This window comes from Marmota marmota, unplaced genomic scaffold (assembly GCF_001458135.2).
Source record: "Marmota marmota marmota unplaced genomic scaffold, marMar, whole genome shotgun sequence".
In the NCBI taxonomy this organism is placed as follows: domain Eukaryota; kingdom Metazoa; phylum Chordata; class Mammalia; order Rodentia; family Sciuridae; genus Marmota; species Marmota marmota.
In genome coordinates, this window is record NW_025999942.1 from 954,403 (window position 1) to 964,667 (window position 10,265).

Below are 10,265 nucleotides of genomic sequence, written 5' to 3' on the forward strand. Positions count from 1 at the left end.
GTGTGGGGTGGGGGCAGGGAGCCACCCTGTGCATGTTAGGATGCCTGGTAGCATCCCTGGCCTCTGAGACTCACTAGATGCCCCTGGTCTGTGACAATCTAAACTATATCCAAATATTGCCAAATGTCCCCTGGGACAAATTCTTCCATGGTTGGGAGCCGCTGCATTAGAGAAAAGAAAAAAGAGGAAGTGGAATATGCACAGAGAGTTCACTCTAAGAACTCACAAAGCTGTGAGGCCTTCACAAGGGGACAAACTCCATGATTATCTTGGAGCTGAGCACTGACTTATAGAGTTAGCGCCTCCACAGAAAGGGACCTGAAGACACAGACAGGACACTGGCAATCCAGCACAAACAGAAAATAGATAGGAAAACTGAGGGACAGTTTCCCATGGAGCATCCAGCATTTCCACGGCATTCATTTCTAAACTGTCATGAGTGAACGCTACTGGAATTCAATAAAATGTTTACACTTGAGGTAATCTGAGCATTCAACTTTTAGTGAAGATAGGATAAATTTGATATTTCAGCTCATCATTTTGGTGGGATAATTCGACACTGCATTTTAGTTTTCAGCCTAGGAAAGAGTATCTCTTTCCCCAGTCAAAACTAATACCATCTGGAAATAATTGACTCCCTTGGAGGAAAAAACTCCCAAACCAACTTGAGAGTCAGGGACTTGCCAAGTATCTCTGAAATGACAGCATCGTCTAAGGAAGCCATAGCCGTCGCCCTGAACACCTACCTCCTTGGGAAAATCCTCATGGAATGCATAGTTATATTTCAACCATTTTAGAGACAAACACCTGTAGATGCCATTCCTTGTTAAAAGCTACTCCTGAGAAACAGAAGTCCTAAGAAAGCTTTGGTGGATGAATGGATTAATTGCTTGGTGACAATTCAAGACCAAAAAAGTCTAATTCCATTGTCCAGTTTATTTCTGATGCAGGTTCCTGACAAAATATTTCTTTCCACTTGGCTTCACAGCACTGTTCCAATCTACCAATCCTCTCAGGAAAACATCTTCCTTGTCATTTTGCTGACCTTATTTTAGTCAGATATTTAAATTCTCAAGTGATTTTTTTTTTCTTGGAAAGGGGGGAAATCTGCCAAACTTAGGTGACTAGTTGGATTCTCCAAGTTGGCCTTCAGGACATCATTTCTCCTCCATCTGTGTAAACCATAGTAAGGACACCTTTCCAGAGAAAGCAGCAGGAGGTGGGATAGATGGATCTTTGGGGGTGTGGGAGCAGTGAGAGGGTAAAGGATATTTCTGGCAAAAGGGATATCTGCTATGAGCAGGCAGGGAGGTGGATACAGGGCTGAATGGCCAGCTAGCGATGTGGGGGAAGGGCCAGAGAGGGAGGTCAGCAGGGGTCAAGACAGGGAAGGCTCTGAAAAGGACCCTATGAAAGAGGTCCATCCAAAGTGCACGTGGAACCATGTGATCTCACTCAACCTTTGTTTTCCTGTCCTAACCAGCACAGAGCTGAGCTCTTCCCAACAGAAACCCATCATTAGTACACAATGGCTTAAAAGAGCCAGGGGAAAGGTGAGAAGCATTAACCTGCTCACTGCCTCAGAACAGCTGGCACTTCACTGAACCTGCCTGGGATCAGTGCAAATTCTGCAAGTCTAGGGTCAGATCCACCTACAGAGGAAGGCTGAGCTGAGAAGATGGGCATTGCCTATGCCAGAATTCCAGGGGATGATTTCCATGGGGCAAAGAAAGAGAGAAGGACCAATTCCCCATCTACTTGGCTTGATAAAATCCAGAGTCCACATTTAGAATATTTTAGGATTACATGTGATGAAATCTAGCAGTGCAACGGTGCCTATTACATACATGAAAAAACGAGAAAGGTGAAAACACTGTCCTGAAGAGCAGAAGATTCTCCTAGAGACAAACAGGGTCTTGCAACTTCAGGACGCACTGACCCAAGGTAATGGTTGAATCTGTTCTTCCAGACTTAAATTATTTGCAATTTTTGGTTGAATTTGGGGACCGACATAATGTAGGATTAGACAAATGAGGTCTGGAAACACAGTCACTAAAACAGACAGTTGTGAACAATTGGGACAAAAACCACACAGGCCCTCCACATTAGTAGGAACAGCCCCCAAAATGTTGCATGCAAAAACTGCTTTGAAAATACTTGTGGGAAAAACCACAATTTGTAAGAAAAGTTATGTCTCATTTTCTAAACAGAACGATCAAGGAACTTATTTCAGGATATACCAAAGGCCTAGGTTGATGACATTTGATAAAGATGCCATTTCAATTAAATGCTCATTAAAACCATTACATCATTGCCCAGCAAAACCACAAAACACATTCAGGAATGGCTCTGACAAAAGACAAAATGTAAAGACAAAGTTCTAACACAGTTCTGTATGGTCAGAAAAGACAAGGTCTAATAATCACAAAAACAGATGGAGGGAATTCATATGTGCAGTTTTGATGGAGTAAGAATCAGGCGACAGCTGAGTTGACAACGGCAGGCATCTTGGTGCCACGGGACGCAGTAGGGAGAATTCAGGAGGATGTGGCACGATTCCCTTTGACATCAAAGCTTTTGCCAAGACATCTTGGTCAGGGATCAGATGCCAAGATTCTGCTTCCCTCCCTCATCCTTTTGCTTCAAGAAACTTTCAGCTGTACAATTTCAGAGCAGCTCAGATTCCAGAATACTAACAGGGCCCCTGTTCCCCTACCTCTATGGGTCTCTTACGACAGCAGAGGCTCAGAGGAGGTACAGAACCAACTACCCTCTGCTAGACATACATCAAAGGTGAAGACGTAGTCCAAGTTTCAGTTATTATTTCATTTAAAATTAAACTTTTAGAACTTAACCTGTTTACATGTCTGTACTCTAATTAACACTATTATTTCTTCTCCCAACACTATGTATTCATGAAGAGAACATTTCTTTTCCTTTCTTTGTAAAGAGTGGCATAAAATCTTGGAGAGCGCTCATAAAATGGAGGGTTTACACAAGTGTTAGCGATTACAATTACATTCAAGACCAGTGTTGGGTTAAGTTCCTGGTTATATAAGCCTTTGCTGGATTTTCTCCTCTTTATTGCCATTTCAGCTGGATGAAGTTAAGGATGTGAAACTCAAATATCAATCTCTTTTTTTCACTTTTGTTTACTAAAAATAGAGTTTAAAAAGGAAGTGAAAATGAGGGAAAACATACTTAGTTGCCAATGCCAGTCACCTAGTGAGACCACAAACATGTTTCTTACTCCTGGGTCAATGGCTACTCGATACTCCCCAGTCTCCTACACCTGGGTGGGGTCCCGTGACTAGTTCTTGCCAATCAGATGTGAGCAAAGTGATGGCTCCCTTCCTGCCAGAGACAGATCAGCATAAGTGACCTTTCTTCTCTCTCCCTTTCCAGTGTTGAAGTTGAGGGTGAAATCAGGGGCCAGTCACTAAGTAGAGAACGTTGTATAAAACGGGACCAGGTTGTTTTTTGGCCAGGTGTGCTAGGACATGAGGACAGAGAAACAACTGTCATGAAGGAAGACATTCATGATCACAGATTGCTCTGTGGGAGAGTAAAATATCCCACCCTAAATACATTTTTTTCACTATATTACAAGTTGGCTATTCAGAGAAACTAAAGACCTCTATAAACACGGGAATGGCTCTGAGAAGCCATTGTGTAAAAAGAAATTTAAATTTATATTAGTGACCAGCAGATGCAGACAATGCTTTTTTACATGATATCCTACTATCTGCCTAGCAAAGATCTGGCTTCCTATGAAGAGCCCCCAGCCCCCTGCTAAACTCCAAGTGAGGTTCAGTCATCTTGCCCCTCTTTGAGTTCTATACTGAATATATGTGAGTGTGTGTGTGTGTGTGTGTCTCCCAAGCTTAGGCACAAAATAAAATGTGCATGTTCTCTTTCCTGTTGTCCATTTGATAAACTATAATTATTAAACCTTCAGAGAGAAAAAGGCAAATTTTAAAACTTCCATATAACTAGAAACAGGAGGCCAGATATGCCATGCAGGACCATGTAGGAAATCTCCAACCTCAGTCTGGTCAGGAGGCAGGAGGAGGGAGGACTAGGCATAGACCAGAACCTTTACTGGGGTTCTTGATGAAAGGAATGGTTGGGGAAGGGGAGGCACACTGAATACGTTTAGGATTAGTTACCTAAATAATTTCAGCAGGCTCTCAGCCATAGGAATGGTTTCTAGTTGTGGCACATTGATCCTGAGGTGATTTATGACAGAGGAATATAGATATGCTATGTTAGAGTTTGATAAAAAAGATGGCTGGCCAGGTGCAGTGGTGCACACCTGCAATCTGAGTTACTTGTGAAGCTGAATCAGAAGGATCACAAGTTTGAGGCCAGTTTCCATAATTTAGTGAGACTCTGTCACTAAATTTAAAAAAAAAGAGTTAAAAATAAATAAATAAAAGTACTAAAATATAGTTCAAGTTGGTTATTCAGAGAAACTACTTGCTTTGCATGCAGAGGCACTAGGCTCAATCTCAGGCTGGTTTATGTAATCAAAGACATGCTTCCAGGGGAGTCATTTGTCATTTTAAGAAACAGTTAGCTCTGGGAGAAAAAGTTTCTCCTGAATTTAGGCCCCAAATGCCAGAGCACAAAGAATACAGAAAAATGTAGTCAGTATGCCTGTAAATAATGCATTCCTCCACTGGAGAGTGACATGGGTGAGAACCCCTCACTGGGCCAAGTCCCTGAGATTTGGGGATTGTTGTTGCAGTAGCTATTCCCATGGTAGCTAATATACTCCAGTTCTACTTTTTGCTAAATCTACAAGGGTCATATCTGGGAACTCTGGTTCATGTTCCTAACACTATTACACCAAACCCATGTGTTTGTACATGTAACAGAAAGTTTATTGAGAGATACTGAAACATAAGAAATATTCAGCTGAATGAAAACAAAGGCCCTTCCAACCCATTTCTATTTCTGGATGTGTGAGGTGGAATACTGACATTATGTACAAAGGTAGGCTCTGACATTGGGGCTTTACTGTGGCAGTTCAAATGGAGAAAAAAAAATTTGCATTTCAATTTGGAAACCTAGTTATATTTTAAATGTGTTATGACTGGGTTAGTAAATGAATAAGCTACTTAGATTTAAAAGTTGTACTTTGTGTAAATCTAAGACTTCTAGAATATTCTTTCTAGTTCTTAGTTCCATTTATTGCATTTACATGCCTCAGGATTTTATAACCCTCCACCCACCCTGTTCTCTCAGCAGGTGTTCCCAGATGTCAGAGGCTACAGTGACTTACTGCTCCCCTTTTCTGTCCCATTAAACACTCAAATGTCTGCCTCTCAATTTTTCATTCATTTTAGACCTTTTCTAAACTGCACACAGTATTGGCAGTGACTTTTACAGGGGAACAAATGTCAGTGCATTGCTTCAGGAACCCGACTTAGTATTTTGTTGGCCTTTGTGGCTGCAATAGCACATTTTCCTGCAGGTTTAAGACATAGTATAATCTGGTAGAGATGGAAAACATTAACTAGGGCAATTCTGGATCTTTCCAGTTCTACCTCCAATCCACCTACTCCTCTCTGCTACATTTATTACTACACAAGATTGTGCAATGGCCAACCAAATGGACTCCAGTATATTTATTCCAGTATATATATCCAGTATATCCTTGCCAGTATAGTTATGTCAAAATAAATCAGATCCTATGGCTCCCTGCTAAACCTGTCCATGGCATCCCTTACACTTACACTCTGAAAGGCTCAATATTCTCAAAGGTCCAGAGAAGTCTGACATTTCTGCTTCCATCCTCATCATCTCAAGGCAATTTGTTTCACAGTCCTATCCTCAACCCCCACCCACGTGTGCCTTCCTTTACCCAGAGCCACTCCCCCCTGCACTATTCCCAAGGCTGAGGCACCTTCCTGTTTACTTTTTTCTCACTCCCTCCTACTCATCTGTTACCACATCCTCTAAGAAGCAGTCCTTAAAGTCCAGCTCAGTTCAAGTTTTCTTGGGATACAAAGGACCCTTTGGTAACACTTCTTGTTCAAGTCTGCCTTCTCTAGGTGTAAGTTCCATGAGGGCAGGGAATTCATCTGTTATGTACACTTTTTATGTTCTTGCCCCAATTTAACTGAATTGCAACAATTCGAGTCATCAGGATCAAGGAGATACAAAACACCCAAGTTTACACAACAATGTATAGGTCACACATACTTTTAAGCTAATATGACTGAACAATGCCATGGGCAAAGAGGTATGCTGAGTTTTATTTTAGACATGTGCACTATTACTTTTTTATTATTTAAGACACATCTGATCTTACAGCAGCCCATTTATTAAAAAGTATAAAATTGCCTTCTCTAAAAATGCTGAAAGATGCTGTTGCTTAATTAGTAATTAAGCCAACATATAAATATCCATGTGACACACTTTCTTAAAATGCAAGGGATTTGTGAACTTTAAGGAATCAATCAGAATCAGTTTTTTTTAAAAGCCGGTAAGTGCATTCTCTTTTCCATCACCTCCCTTGCAAATTTCATCAGGAAAAATGTGAAAATTTCTTTTTCAAATCAAAATTGATTTTACGTTCTTTTGCCAATAACCACATTCCACTTCAAGGAAGGTTGCTCAACTATGCAGACTGGAAATTCCAATGGAAAATCCAAGAGTGGCCTGGCACTCAGGCCCCTGATGAATTTGGGGGTCTGTGAAGGTGATATGCATGGTCTTCACCTAGCGCCACTTTTTAGACAGAAGGGGATGGGGCTGCAGGCAGCCTGTGGCTTGAGCATAAGGTTGTGATGGTTGGGAGAAATCTGATTTACTGAACTGCTGGAGTGGAAAAATTTATTTTGAAACTTGAAATGAATCATCACAAACTCCATTAGCAAAACAGTGCTTTGAAAAGTCTATCCCAAACCATGCAAAAATAAGTGAAGGAAAAATTCTTGGAAGCATTCTAGGGAGAGAAAAACCGGGTATACCTTCCCAAGAATATTTATTTCTTAGTGATAACCATATGACCTTGAACAAAGTGAACAGCACTGATTGGTACCTAAGCCTCTCTCCATTCATGGTGGACAGAGAATCTTACAGTAAAACTCACTGTCTTTGTGACAAAATACGCCTAATATCACATGATGATGTGGAGCTAGACCAGGGACTCGGCCCCGGGTTGAGCATACCTCCTTCATGGTTGTGGGTGTGAACAGGTGGGAAAGGGATGGCTTCAGAAACCACTGGGGCAGCGGAGGGAGGCCCAGAGGTGCTCTTGTGTTGCACCAGGATCCTTCTTCTTTGAAAATTATCCCCATTTGCCTCAAATTGGTGCCATGTTCCTATCCTATGCCTCTTGGGAGGAGAGTGGATACAGCTTTCTAAATGGCAATTAAGAGTGTAATAAGAACTCACTTGTATTCAGGACAGTAAATCAGCACACATAAACAAGTAATCCAATCATCCTCTCAAACTTGCATTCTTCCTTGATTTCCACCACCAACTCACACCCCGCTCCACTGCCATAATTCTCAACAACCCATGATCTTACAAATTCTATATTTTTCTTTACAGAGCACTCTTACCCTTCATGTAACTTCAAATCCCATCATGTAACTCTGCAGTTACCATCCTCTTCCCCCTTTATGCTGTAGTCATCCATAGCTCCCACCCACCACACAGGGGATGGTGGAAATGCATACAGACGTGTTTTGATTTACAGTTGCCACAAGGGTAGGGAAATGTGGAGAGGCGTTATCTTAGTCTGTTCAGGTTGCTATAACAAAATACCATAGACTGGTAGCTTATAACCAATAGAAAATTATTTCTCATAGTTCTGGAGGTTGGAAAGTCCAAGATCAAGGTACTGGCAATTTCTCTGTATGAGGTGGGGGCCTATTCATTTTAGAGGGCACCTTCTTGCTGTGTTCTCATTAGCTCAAGTGTAAAGTGACTCTTGGAGCATTAATATATAAGGGAACTAATCCCATTCAGTGGGTGCCACCCTCTTGACCTAATCACCCCCAAAGGCCTCACCGCCTAATACCATCACCTTGGAGGTGAGATTTCACTGTAAGATTTAGTGGGAGAGGAAAACATTCAGTCCATTTTCCTAGTTTGACTCTTCCTGCCAGTCCTACACATCTAAATCCCATGTAGACTTCACAGCTAAACCTAGATGTTTCCTCCTCTAAGAAGCTATTAAAAATCCCAAATGAAAGGCATCTCCCAACCTTCTGGTATCTAATCACACTTCATCTGCATTTTCCTTGAGATAGCTATTGTACTAGCAATGTGCAAATCTAATCTCCTTTACCAGACTACAAACTAATAAGACCAACACTGATACATTCACCGACCACCTTGAAATCCACTGCAGTGTTTTAGACATAAATATTACATGAATGAACATGGTCTGTAAGTAGTAATGTAATGCTTTTATTCTGTACTAATATAGGGAAGGTAGAAATTAATTCTAAAATATTCATTCAATTTGTCAGAGAGGGTCAACTAAAGGCAAGAACAATGCCATTAGTTCTACGCCAATGAACTTAATACTTTTAGTTTATCTCACCTTAAACATTTTTATTTACATGTTGTTTAAAGCACAGCTAAAAGAAAACCCTATGCTGAAGGATCAGTAAATACAATAAAATAGTGACATTGATGATGATGATGGTAACAATAATTAAAACAGAAAAAAATTCTCTTGTGTGGCTGTTAGGCCAAAAGAAAGATTTGGGAGAAATAGTTAAGGGAGGCAGGACCTAACTTAAAATTCACTTGATGATTTCTGTTAGGTACATCGGCAACTGCTAGGAGTCTACTGCCTTTTAAACATAGACCACATTCGGTGAGTGAATGGATTTCCATAATGGATCTGGGGAAACTCTAGCAATCCCACCATCAGCTACAAGCACGTGATCCTCACTCCAGGAATAGAGAGCCACTCTCCCTACTGTAGAGCAGCCACATTAATTCCTGTCAAAGCAGGCCATAAATGTCTTATAAAAATGGTTTACAGTCCAAAGGCAAAAAAACTTTTGGAAACAGTTCCAGTGTCCAGTTCAGAACAAAGGGTCTGGAGATAGCACTGAGGCCAGTCCATACTATCTGCTCTCTCTTCCTATGAGTCTGGGATCAGGTACAAAAGGACAATTGCTAAAATGTTCACTGGTCCATCGTGGCATGACAATGGCTGCTTCTAATTCTACCATCAAAATGTCACAGCTTTGGGAACAAAATCATACCTAATGTTCTTCTACTGGCAAACCCTTACTGCTAAAACCATTTTAAAACAAATAAAACACTGAGTAAAGATGAAGCCCAGAAAAGCCTGAGAAGTAAAAGACATTGAATTCACTAAGATGTTCTTTTGCGGGGAAGGTCTAGAAGCAGAAAATTCTATTTACTGATCTAAAGACTGAAGGTCCCTGGACAGAAAAGGAGTTCTGATGAAATTGAAAGAACAGGTCAGAGGGCATAATAAATTTCTGTGCATGCATTTTCTCTGTCCGAATTTAATAGGTTAAAGAATATCAGTGAAGATGAATCATTTCTGTTTGAAGCATAAAACACACTGACACAGCAACAAAGATGCTTGGAAACTTTATATTCTTTGCTTCTTTGAACAATCAAAGGCCTTGTCTAGTCAAGGTTTGGAGTAATTTTTCCCAGGAGGATTATTATTATTTGAGAGGGATGAGAGAGCAGTGTTCTTATGATACATTTTCATTTTCTGAGACTCAGAGTCCACCTCCTGACGTGGAGGCCACATTTTGGAGGCATTAAGAAGTATGAATAAACCCGGAGGCTGTCGGAGTTCTCACTCATCCTCTTCTAGCTGTGGCAAAGAACTAAAACCCATCTGGAGAATTCATTCTCAAAGTATAGCTTCATAAGGTGTAGGAATAAGACTAAACTCTTACAAGATTTGAGTGATTCTGTACAGAGGTATAAGAAGCTTGAAAAATGAAAGCTCAAGAAATTAACAGAATTTCAAACACATGGGCAAGAGATTTCATGATAGTATAGCATTCTTCTTCAAGGTCAGACTCAAATAGTTATTACAAACTGAGTTTAGAATTCCTAGTATTTAAACCATCCAGTCAATTAGAAAAAAATGGAGTCTCAAAGTTGACCTGATAAAACCTCTTAAGTTAGAATTCTACTTGGTAAGAGTTATTGTTCAAATATATATATATATATATATATATATATATATATATATATATATATACATATATTTTAAAAAATATATAATTTAAATATAT

At 40.4% G+C, this 10,265-nt stretch overlaps 1 protein-coding gene across 1 annotated transcript in view; it reads right to left on the reverse strand.

The window, feature by feature from the left end:
• Positions 1–10,265, reverse strand: part of LOC107153194 (phospholipid-transporting ATPase IB) — a 532,593-nt gene that overhangs the window by 151,307 nt on the left and 371,021 nt on the right. The window lies entirely within an intron of this gene.